Below are 12356 nucleotides of genomic sequence, written 5' to 3'. Positions count from 1 at the left end.
TCACTTAACTTCTCGGTGCCTCAGTTGCCTCATCTGTAAAATGGGGATTAAAACTGTGAGTCCCACGTGGGACAACCTGATTCCCCTGTGTCTACCCCAGCGCTTAGAACAGTGCTCGGCACATAGTAAGCGCTTAACAAATACCAACATTATTATTATTATTAATGTGTCAAGGACCTGCCCTCCTCCCTAGGGTCACTTTGAGGGTGTGTATGGCGAGGGGGAGGGAGACCTGCTGTCCCTCCCCTTCTTTCCTGGGGTCATTCAATAGTATTTATTGAGCGCTTACTATGTGCAGAGCACTGTACTAAGCGCTTGGAATGGACAAATAAGTTTGAGGGGGTGGCGAGGAAAGAGAAAGACAGGGAGAGCGTGTGTGTGCGCCTGTCGGGGTTGCGGCCGCCTCCCTGGGGAGGAAGCGCTGGGCTCGTTGGCCGCCGTCGTCAGGGCGGTTGCCAGGCCCGCGGGCCTCCCCGGGGCCCCACGACGCTCAGGGAAAGCCAACGGCGCAGGCGCAGAAGCAGCGGTTCGTTTCCCCCCCCACCCCACCCCGGAGGGGGCGTGGCCTCGGCGGCGCGAGGGGAGCAGCACGCGCACCTTGCCTCGCGCCGGCGGGAAGGGGCCGCCCGGCTCCCCAGCGCCCCCGGCGGCGGCGCGGGGAAGGGCAGTTGCCGCTGCGGCGGCCAATCCCGCCGTCGCCCACCGAGTTCCGAGTTTGCAGCCCCCTGCTTAATAATAATGATAATAATAATAATAATGTTGGTATTTGTTAAGCGCTTACTATGTGCCGAGCACTGTTCTAAGCGCTGGGGTAGACATAGGGGAATCAGGTTGTCCCACGTGGGGCTCACCGTCTTCATCCCCATTTGACAGATGAGGGAACTGAGGCACAGAGAAGTGAAGTGACTTGCCCACAGTCACACAGCCGACAAGTGGCAGAGCTGGGATGCGAACTCATGAGCCCTGACTCCAAAGCCCATGCTCTTTCCACTGAGCCACGCTGCTTAGGGGGGCAGGGGCACAGGGCTCTGAAAGGGACCGGCCAAGGCTGGTAAGCGAAACCTTGGGCATCGCCGGGCTCCTTGCACGTTCCCATGCGAAAGGAATAACAATAATAATGTTGGTATTTGTTAAGTGCTTTCTATGTGCAGAGCACTGTTCTAAGCGCTGGGGTAGATACAGGGGAATCAGGTTGTTCCACGTGAGGCTCACAGTCTTCATCCCCATTTGATAGATGAGGTAACTGAGGCACAGAGAAGTGAAGTGACTTGCCCACAGTCACACAGCTGACAAATGGCAGAGCTGGGATTTGAACCCATGACCTCTGACTCCCAAGCCCGGGCTCTTTCCACTGAGCCACGCTGCTTCTCATGTCATGGAATGGAATCCCGGGTAGGGCAGCCGGCCCCCTCCCTCCCCTAAACCCAGGCAAATTCCGATGACCCACTCCTAGGCCACCCCTCCAAACCATTCCACCCCCTCCCCACCACCCCGTCTATCAGCAGTAATTATTTTGGGCCATCTCCTCACTTTCTCCGCGCCCAGTTATTTCAGGCTGCAAGCCGGGCGACGGCCGCCAGTCCGTTGTTGAACAGGGATGGTCTCTATCTGTGGCCGAATTGTCCAGTCCAAAGGCTGAGTCCAGTCCTCTGCACATAGTAAGTGCTCAATAAATGTGATTGAATGAATGAGTGGTGTCATTTCACAGGAGGAAGGAATGAAGGGTTGGGGAGTGAGTGGGACTGGCTGTCAGTTCTCTGACTTGAAACCCTGGATGGAATGGAGGGGCCACACGCTAGGACTTCATTCAGTTGTATTTATTGAAACGTACTGACCTTCTGCTGCCTGTGCGCGGGCACTGAGGGCCGGAGATTTAACTGATGGTCAGGGGGGAAGCCAGAATATTCTTATTAGAGAGATTCTGGTCAAAATATGGAGAGGTGATAACTAAAGCCCATGGTGTGCTAGGAACTCTGTAAATTGCCAAAAAAAAATGAATCAATCAATGGTATTTCTTGAATGCTTACTGTGTGTAAAGCTCAAGCTTAAGCGCTTAATACAGTGCTCTGTACAAAGTAAGCGCTTAATAAATACAATTGAATGAATACAGTAGAGTTGGTAGGCGTGTTCTCCACCCACAATGAGTTTACAGTTCCATCCCAAATATGATTGATTGATTGATTGAAGAAATTGGCAGTCTAATGAAAAAAAACCACAAATATATTTATAATAACAAAACAGTTGAAAAGCATATAGATACATAAAATCCCTCACAAAGGAGATTGACACGGAAATACTGCCTTAGGGGTGACTCTCTTGGCCCCCCTGGCCCCGGGTAAACCTTATGGGGAGTTCAAGGGTCACGAGAGAGTGAGGTCGGGGCAGTTCTCCCATTTATTGCCCCACATCCACCACTTCCCACATCCCAGCAGCACCTTTCGCCTGGACTGGGAGACAGTTGTATCAGGCTGCCGCAACAGGTGGCCTTTGGCAAACTCCTTGTTTTCCACAACTTTTTGAAAAGCTCTTTCCAAGACTCTTTGCGGTCTGAGGTTATCAACACTAAAACCGGAGGACAGAGGTTCCAGAGCAGGTCAGCACCAGAAGCTCAGCACCAGAAGCCGAAGGGAAGGAGATGAGGGTGGGGAAAAGATGAGACCCCATCCCCAGCAGGCCAGAGTAGAGTAGCCACTTTTTAATCTAATCCTGTAACACCGGGATAGCTGCTCCTAAAGGAGATACAAACCAGGAAAGAAGGAAGCTTCTCTGGTCTTTGCATTAATCAACAACTCTTCACTGTAATTCACCTCATGGGGTAGCTGTGGAGTCCTGTGAAGGTGCTATTTCAATAACATCTCCTCCAAGAGGCCTCCCTTGATTAAATCCTCTCTTCCCCTATTTGCCCTTCCTTCTTGCTTCACCTAAATACCCCACAATACATCTGAAACCCTTAAGCATTTTGTTTTCACCCCATTCCCACAGCATGGGTACCCAGGCATCTGTATTTTATTTTAATGACTGTCTGTCCCTCTAGTCTGTAAGTTCCTTATGGGCAAGGATAGTTGTCTACCTACTTTATTGGAGTATACTCTCCCAAGAATTTAGCTCAGTGCTTTGCACACAGTAAGTGCTCACTAAATATCACTGATTGACTAGGCCAGAGAGGTGCTTTATAAAACTGTGCATTGTGGGCTCTGTGCAGCATCGCACCAGGCCTCCCTATCCCCTGCCTTAGCCAGGCTCGGCCTACACATCTTTCCTACTTCTATTCCCAAATCCTAGTGCTCCTTGGAGGTCTTCACCCCTTCAACTCCACATGCTCCCACCTTCTCGTCCCCCCCTTTCTCCACGGCTCTCCCCACTGGTCTTTGGGGTTTTCAGCGCTGGAGATACAAAAGTGGGTTTAGAACCCCTTCCCTACTCTGAAACACAGATGCCCACAACCGATTCCCAAAAAGGAAGTGGTTAGGTGAAGTTGACAGACCAGAGGCAGAAGGTAAGGGCTGGGGATGAGTGAAACAAGTTTTTCCTTTGCTTTTTGACCTCGGGGTAGATTGGCACCTTCAGGACCATGGTGGAAATAGAAATGCTGTCCTCTGGGAACCCTGTACCATCATTTTGCGTCTTTATTTAAAGTTAGTATTCTCTAGGTACTCCCAGATATTTAGGACTGAATTAAACGTTTCTCTTTCTTTATAGTATCAGGAAGAGAGACTTTTTCTCTGTGCCTATCCCCATCTGACTTTCTTTCCATTCCATAAAGTTGAATGCATGGGAAAAGTGCAGATGGGTGTCTAATTTAGGCATATGTTTATAAATCCACCACTGCATCCCAAGGTGTATTCCCTCCAAACCAACCCGGTCATCCTCTCCCCCATTTCCTCAATGCAGAGGTAGTCTAATTCCAGCCCCACTCTCCTTAGCCAGATACCAAATCCCCCATGCACACCCTTGCATCTCTGGAAGATGGTTTGGGGAAATTGAGTATAAGAGGCGGTCTCTGCCCTCAAGCAACTTAAAATCTAATGGGGAAGGCAAGCGCCTAAAAGATGATGGACATACAATAGTTAAGAACAGGTGGGCGTAAGTAAAATAACAAGTACGAATGGATAATAAATAAGTACATAAGGTGATTGATGAGTTAGGAGATGGCTTTGATAATAGTGTGACCCCAGATGGTGGAGGGATTAATCAGTGGATCATGAGGAGAAACCTTCTTTGAGAGGCTTTGAAGGGGAAGGACACAGTTTGGCTAGGCTACGTGATCAGGGGTTCCAGGCCAGGGAGATGTCACCAGCATTTGGTCAGAGGGAGGAATCAATTTTGAGGGACAGTGTTATGAGGTAAGAAGAAGCAGTTTATGGAAAATGTTGAAAGTAATAGGCATTCATGCTTTATACGAGAGTCAACTGGGAGTCATTAGAGGTTTAGGGGGGAGGGGAGAGGTATGATCCAATCACCATTTCAAATGGATGGTTTGTAATGTGGCTGGGAGGAGATGAGAGCGTGTATCAGAGTAGTGGTTGTAGGTGGTGGAGAGAAAGGAATGCACCCATGAAATATTATTGAGGAAAAAACAGGAGAGCTTAGCGACAGATTGAATGTAGGGGGTAAATGAGAGAGAGGAATCAAAAATGACATCAAGGTGGCTTGTAGGACAGGGAGGATGGCAGGGTGGTTGATAGTGATGGGAAAGTCTGGAAGAATGGATTTAGGAGGGAAGATGAGTATTTTAGTTTTACATATATTAAGTTTAAGATGTCAGCAGGCCATTCACATGGAGATATCCTGAAGGCAGGAGGAAATATGAGAGTGTAGAGCAGGCAAATGCCAGTGAAAGGATGAGCTCGTCGGCAAATGTGGTGACCTCATCTAGAATTTTATTTATGCAGATCCCCAAGGGAAGAGATCAAATCTTTATATTGTTCTGAACAGTGCCTAGTGGACTCTGAGTCCTCCTTCAGAATCAGATCAATCAACCCATCAGATGTGGAACATGACGGACAGAGCCGGGGAGGGATGAACTTCCAAAAGGTGGAAGGAGGTAGTGGTGGGGCATTGAGGGTGAGCTGGAGGTTTTAAGGTTTTCAAGAGGTCAGTGAAACGGTTCCTCCAAGGATTCTGGAGCATTCCACAGGACATCGCACTGGATGGACTCATGAGTTGACCCAGGTGTGGCATTCTTTGCGTTTTCATGCAGGGTGGAAGGTGGGGTTAGGGGACTGGCAGAAAAGGCTCGTCGAAGTATCAGTTCTATTTGCACCCTTTATTTATCCCTCCCTCGGCCCCACGGCACTTATGTACAGATGTGTAATTTATGTATTCATATTAATGGCCATCTCCCCCTCTGGACTGTAAGCTCGTTGTGGGCAGGGAACCTACCAGCTCTGTGATATACTCTCCCAAGCACTTAATACAGAGCACTGCAAACAGTAAGGACTCAATAAGTACAAATGACTGATTGATAGTAATAGTGGGGTAGCATTTATTGAGCACCCATGCGGTGTTTTGAACCGTATTAAGTGCTTGGGACATACAGAAGTGCCACATTCCCTTTCCACACGATGTAGTATCGGTGGGAGGAAGAATGACTGGAGAGGGAACTCAAGGGGGAGAAGGGGAGTGAGGAAATCAATGCAACAATGCCAAGCGCTTAGAACAGTGCTCTGCACATGGTAAGCGCTCAATAAATACTATTGAATGAACAATGGTATTTCCTGAGCGCTTACTGTGTGCAGAGAGCTGTGCCAAGCAATAGGGAGGGAATGATACAATAGAATTGGTAGATGCCTTACCTACCCGCAGTGAGAGGGGCGGGGGGTAGAGAACTGTCCTGGAATCCCCTCCCTCTTCACCTCCGCCAAACTAACTCTCTTCCCCTCTTCAAAGCCTTACCTAGAGCTCACCTCCTCCAAGAGGCCTTCCCAGACTGAGCTTCCCCTTTTCCCTCTGCTCCCTCCCCCTTCCCCTCTACACCTCCCCTCAGCTAAGCCCCCTTTCCCTCTGCTCCTCTCCCTTCCCCTCAGCACTGTGCTCATTTGTATATAGTTTTATTACCCTATTTATTTTGTTAATGAGGTGTAAATCCCCTTGATTCTATTTATCGTGATTATGTTGTCTTGTTTTTTTCCGTCTGTCTCCCCCGATTAGACTGTAAGCCCGTCATTGGGCAGGGATGGTCTCTATCTGTTGCCGAATTGTCCATTCCAAGCCCTTGGTCCAGTGCTCTGCACATAGTAAGCGCTCAATAAATACTAATGAATGAATGAGATAGGAAAGTACAGGCTTAAAGATATAGGAGCCCTTCATTGGGCAGGGATTTGTCTCTATCTGTTGCCGAACTGTCCATTCCAAGCGCTTGGTCCAACGCTCTGCACATAGTAAGCGCTCAGTAAATACTGTTGATGAATAAGAAGGGGGTGTGGGTCGCTCTGGAAGGATCTTTTAGGGATTAAAGCAGGTGGGTCCAAGCCTGGGCGAGGCAGGGGGTACAAATCTGTGTCTGGGGGGGTGGGTGCAGAGGGAAATTCTATTTATTGCCATTGTTCTTGTCTGTCAGTCTCCCCCAATTAGACTGTAAGCCCGTCAAACGGCAGGGACTGTCTCTGTCTGTTACCGATTTGTCCATTCCAAGCGCTTAGTACAGTGCTCTGCACACAGTAAGCGCTCAATAAATAGGGAAGCAGCGTGGTTCAGTGGAAAGAGCCCGGGCTTGGGAGTCAGAGGTCATGGGTTCGAATCCCGCCTCTGCCCCTTGGCAGCTGTATGACTGAGGGCGAGTCACTTCACTTCTCTGGGCCTCAGTTCCCTCATCTGTAAAAGGGGGATGAAGACTGGGAGCCTCACGTGGGACAACCTGATGACCCTGAATCTTCCCCAGCGCTTAAAACATGCTCTGCACATAGTAAGCGCTTAACAAATACCGACATTATTATTATTAAATACTATTGAATGAATGAATGAAATGCATGGGCATTCGGGGAGGGAGGGGGCACGGTGAAGGGGGGGGTTCCCGTGCAGAGGGGGATGGGGGGAGGGTCCCGTGCAGAGGGGGATGGGGGGAGGGTCCCGTGTAAAGGGGGGTGGGGGGGGTCCCGTGCAGGGGCGGGGTGGGGGAGGGTCCCGTGCAAAGGGGGATGGGGGGGTCCCGTGCAGAGGGGGGTGGGGGGAGGGAGGGTCTCGTGCAAAGGGGGATGGGGGGTCCCGTGCAGAGGGGGGTGGGGGAAGGGTCCCGTGCAGGTGGGGGGAGGATGGGGCAGGTCTCTCCCGGCTGGCAGGGGAGGGGAGGGCAGGCATTTTCTGCGCCGGGGGAAGGGCTGGAGAGCAGGGAGGGAGGGGGCCGATTTTGGGGGTGGGGGCTGCGGAGGGGCGGGGCGGGGCGGCTCGGTGCCCTCCCCCGGAGGCACGAGGGCCCGGCGGCGCGCGCGGGGGCGCGGGCGCGTGCTCGTGGGCTCGTGCTCGCGCGGGCGGAGCGGCCAGGACGGAGGAGCGGGCGGAGGAGCAGGCGGAGGAGCAGGCGGAGCAGCAGCCGGAGCGGAGCGGAGCGGATCGTGCCGGGCTCTGCCCATCAGTGCCGCGGCGGCAGCGGGGACGGGCAGCATGCGGGCGGCCGCCCCCCGGACAGCCGGTCAGTGCGGGCGGGAGGGAGCGGGAGCCCTGGGCGGCCGGGACCGCCTTTCCCTCCCTTCCCTCTCCCCCCTTCCCTCCCTCCGTGCCGCCTCCCGGACCCCCCCCCCCCGTGCCCCCTTTTTTCCCTCCCCTTCCCCTCCTCGGGACCGGCGGCCTCGGAGCGGCAAACTCCGCCGCCGGCGCCCCCCGCCCCGCTCCTCCTCGGCCACCGCCGCCTGTTGAGCGGGGTCCGAGGCCAGGGCCCCCCGGACCCGCGCCCTCCCAACAGGTATCCCCCCCTTTGCCCGCTCCACTGGCCAGGGGCCCCGGGCGGCCTCTCCCGCTCCCCCCCCCCCCCCGCGGACCCGGGGCTCCCCATTTCCCTGGACCGCACCCCCTCCCCGCCGCTCCCAGAGACCCCCCCCAACCTTCCCAAGGACCCCCCATCCCCTTTCCGTCCCAGGAGCCCGGCAAAGCCTCCGACCCCCCCCCCTGCCCGGACGGCTCCCCCAGGTGGGACACCGCGCCCGTGTGGGGTGGCCGCCGGGCACCGCCCCCCCCCAGGACCTGCTCTGCAGCGCCAGGCCTCCCCACCTTCTCTCCTCCGGGGGACCCCCGGCTTGCAGCATCTCCCCTTGGCACCGGTGCCCTCCCCCCAACCCCCGGGGGCTCCCCCACGGCGCCCCCTCCTTTTTCCTCCCCGCAGATTTCCCGGGCGCTGGATGTCGGGGAGCCCCGGCCGCCTCGCCCCCCTCCCGGTCCTGGCAGCCCCCCGGGCCGCAGAGCCGGGCATGCCCGGGCGGGCCGGTTGAAAGGGGTGCAGCTCCCCCCACCCCGCTTTAAACTTTCCTTTGGCCTGGGCACCCCGGACGGCCCGCCCGGGAGGGGCGAGGTGGGCAGGGGTGCGGGGGGGACGGACAACCTGCCAGCTGGCAACCCCCGCCCCACCACCTCCTGCCCGGGAGCAGGGAGCCCTTGTCCGGGGCACCAGGACCGAGGAGCCTCGGAGGGCACCGCCGATTCCCTCCCCTTCCCTCTCCCCAAAGCAATTCCTTAAGCATGCCACACCGCCCCTTTGGAAACCTCCCTTCCCCAAACCCCGGGGCTCACCACCTCGCTGCAACGGGGAGCGGTTCTTTAATTTCATTTTTTATTTCTTTCCCACCCCTCCTTCGTTTCGGGGACCATTTCGGAGACGATCCGATTTTGCTTTCCTCCAGCCGGGCCGTGCAATTTGACTCCCAGGTACGAGGTTGCACACCCTGCCGGCCCTCGAGCCAGTCATTCCTGTTGCAGTCCCCCTTTGGAGGAGCGGGGTTGGAAAAGCACCTTATTTTGTCTCCAACGCAGTCAGTTTAAAAAAAAACCCATCCCCAACAACAATAGAGCAAACTCTTGAGAGCATAAAAGCCGTCACTCCATTCTGACGTCTAAGCTTCCATGAAGGGTAAAGTTTAAAAGGAAGACATTGAGGGGTTTGTTGGGTTTTTTTGCCCTTGGTTGGTTTTGCATACAGCCCCCTTTTTTTTAATCTTAAATGGTCTTTGCACCGAGTAGACTCTTAATTCATAGATGCCCTTCAGCAAATCAGAGCCTGCCTGTAAAGGTTATTGTGTCTGCATTATTGGGGGGCTAGTTGCAATAAAAATGTCTTCCTCTTGGATTTATCCTCACCTGTACGGAACTGTTGCATGTGTGATTTTGTAACCTCTGTGTTCTTAACTCAGTGTATTTTTTCGGCAAAACAAAGCACTCTCCTATCAATTGGTGGCGTTGGTTTAATTTGTTGTAGAAAGAGCAGTCACTTTAGCAAACACAATTAGCTGGCTGTTGATCCTTTTTTATAGCCTTTGAATGTCCGACTTTTTAATTTGTCCTTAGTATTAATTAAAAAAAAACCCCACCCAAACACAAAACATCAAAAGACCATGTCCCCAATATTGGGCGTGAATGTAGACGAAAGCAGCACCTTTCTGAGCGAAGCAAGAAGGTGATTTTGTAGTTTTAGGGAGGAGAATCCCTGTGATAAGTTCTCAGAATTAATGAAAATGGCTCTAGAGCGACCTTTCCTGGGAAGGATTTATCCAAGGTGTCACGGCTTTGAAAAGTTCATCCTTTCAAGGTTTCATGTGTGCTTTTCTTTAGAAGGAAAAGGACAAGCACAATCTGCCTCTGTGTATGTGTGTGTGTCTGTCTCCCTCCCTCCGCCCCGCTTTCTTTTCTCTCCATTTCCCCTTGCTCAGGCGCTCACCGGGAGGAGATATTTTCTAGGAATGCTGCCCCTCCTGCAGAGAAGGGAACAGGAAAAAAAAAATACTATCTTTAACTTTCGGCCTGATCATCTCTGCTCAGCCTGTCTGGGTTGAGGCAGGCAGAGTTGTAGAGGCATAGCAGGCTTTGCAGAGGACCTTTCAAATGCCCGGGAAAGTACCCAAGCTTTTTTTCCTCCTAGTCCGAATGGAATGAGGGAGAACACGATTTTATTTGATCTGGTTGTTCAGTGTCCGTATGGTACCCTGCGCTTCCACGGGTTGAATGAAAAGGTGCTTTCTTGCTCTGAAGTGCATACCCCGTACTTCGTTCTTTAGACTAAATACAGTCTGCACACAGTAAGCGCTCAATAAATCGGATTGAATGAATAAAGGGTAATTAGAAAACTACCTGGATTAAATTTTACCCATTGCTGGTTAGGAGCGTTCAAGCTTTTCCTTCCGAGAAAAATGCCTCAGAATGATTGGTGGTCCTTTTTGATGCCACATCATTTGGTTTCTGGTGTAGATAATTCTTTTCCACAATAAAGTAGGGCAGAGGGAACTCCTCTAATGTCAATAAGTGTTGCTTCTCTGGGTGTGATCATTTTATTGAGTTCGGTGACTTAATTTGGAGAGTGATTCCTTATGGGCTTTATTACGGATTGAAAACCCAAATAGTAGAACTCTCCCCTCTTGAGCCAGATGTGAGATGGAGGGTGAGTGCTGTAGTTACAAAAATTTAAAGCTGGGAAAAGATTTTGTTTTATCATTTCCTCCCATCCCTTAACCCTTTATTCTTCCAGAGCTCTGAATACTCATGTGCAGGATTTAAACATTTGCCCCCCCTGTTGGACCACTGAGGAGCTCCTTAGAAGAAAAACTTAAAAAATGCAAATGGTGTATGCACTTTGTGAGCAGCAAGTTTTCCACTCAACCTGTGTGTGTTTCTTTTTTAGCATAATCTGATTGGCAGGAGGTCTGAAGTCTTGAAACTTTTGCACAATTGTCATGTTCTGCTTGTCTTAAAAAATCATGCTGTGTGCATGCTACGGTAGTGTAAGGTGTCCAGTCACCGTTCAGTTTTGATGAACAAATGTGTAACTGAAAGAGACATGTTTCCAGGAAGAGTCAAAACTTTGGTTAACTTTTTGAGATTTTTTTTCCTTAAGTTCAAGTGGGAGTGCCAAGTCCAACTCGATCCCGTTGCCCGTGAATAAATGTTTAGCATAAATGTGAACTTAAATATTTCCATCCTATTAAACAAAGCGATATTAATTTTCATAAATCATCTAGAGAGAAGTGGTCCCATTTCTTGAAAATTGACTCTCATAATGGTTTCAGTGCCTCTTGGAAGTCCATATTTATTTCAGCTATTCTGTATGTAGCGAAATTAAGTTGTATTGGCAACATCAAGTCATTCTTTTGTCAGAGTGTAGAATTGAGCTGTAAAGAGTGATTTATCCTGGAGATAATTGGATAATCGGAACTTCAAGTGTAAGTTCTGCCGAATATTTGCTGTTTTGAAAATCTCTAAAGACAAGTTAACTTGAGCTGGGAACTTGAGCAAACATCATCTTTGTCTGCTGCTTGTATAACCACCTTTATTCATTTTTTAGAGTAAATGTTAGGGAGAAAAAGATGACAAATTTAATTCCAGATTTCAAATCATGGAGTGTAAACCAATCCTCCATGAGACTGGTTACTGGGGCGATTATTCCAAATCTGCTGCCAACTTGGTTTCAAAACCCACTGTTTAAAGGAAGTGTGCAGCTCTATTCCAATGTATTGTAGGGAACACTTCCCTTTCAAGAACAGTTTTATGTTCTTGATGCTGATTTTACGACTCTGCTGTGTTGATTAGCCATGGGCCTGCAGAAACTGGTATGTTACAGCCATGTGTGTAAATGTGGGCTGAGCAAACTGAACTTGGTAAACAAGGAGTAAAAATCGCATGCCCCTAGAGCCAGACCTTGTGATCCGAACCTGTGGCCAGATTACAGTTCCCAGTTACTTCCTATATTGAGGTCTTCTCAGCTCTTTGTTTGGTGGCCAGATTTGTTCTTGGTGGGCTTCCCATTGCCAGGCAGTGATAGGATGAGCATTGACCCCTTGTCCCAAGGAGTTGAAGCATCCTATGGCTAAAAGCATCACTCCAACTCTAAGGATTTCGCTTGTATTTTGGCGTATTTACAAACATTACCACCTGCCTCTCCCTCTGTTTCTGCAAGGAGATGCATCGCAGATGGATGCTCCATGCTCAGGTGTAGAAAAACAGACAAAAGGCGATAACACATGCTTTCCTTACGTATGCCGTTCCCGAAGACGTCAGCTGCCGGAAAAGTGAATTAGAGGCAGTCCGACATTGGCATTTTTATAGCGTGGTGGCCTGATTTATTGAAAAGGGTTCTGGTATTTTTAATTCCTTCCTTTATTGAGGCCACTGATTTTGAGGGTGTTTGACCAACTTCTTGTGCTCTTGCCAGGGAGAGTTGCCTG

This window comes from Ornithorhynchus anatinus, chromosome 18 (assembly GCF_004115215.2).
Source record: "Ornithorhynchus anatinus isolate Pmale09 chromosome 18, mOrnAna1.pri.v4, whole genome shotgun sequence".
In the NCBI taxonomy this organism is placed as follows: Eukaryota; Metazoa; Chordata; class Mammalia; order Monotremata; family Ornithorhynchidae; genus Ornithorhynchus; species Ornithorhynchus anatinus.
The sequence above is the reverse complement of the archived record's forward strand: the minus strand, read 5'-3'. Positions refer to the sequence as shown.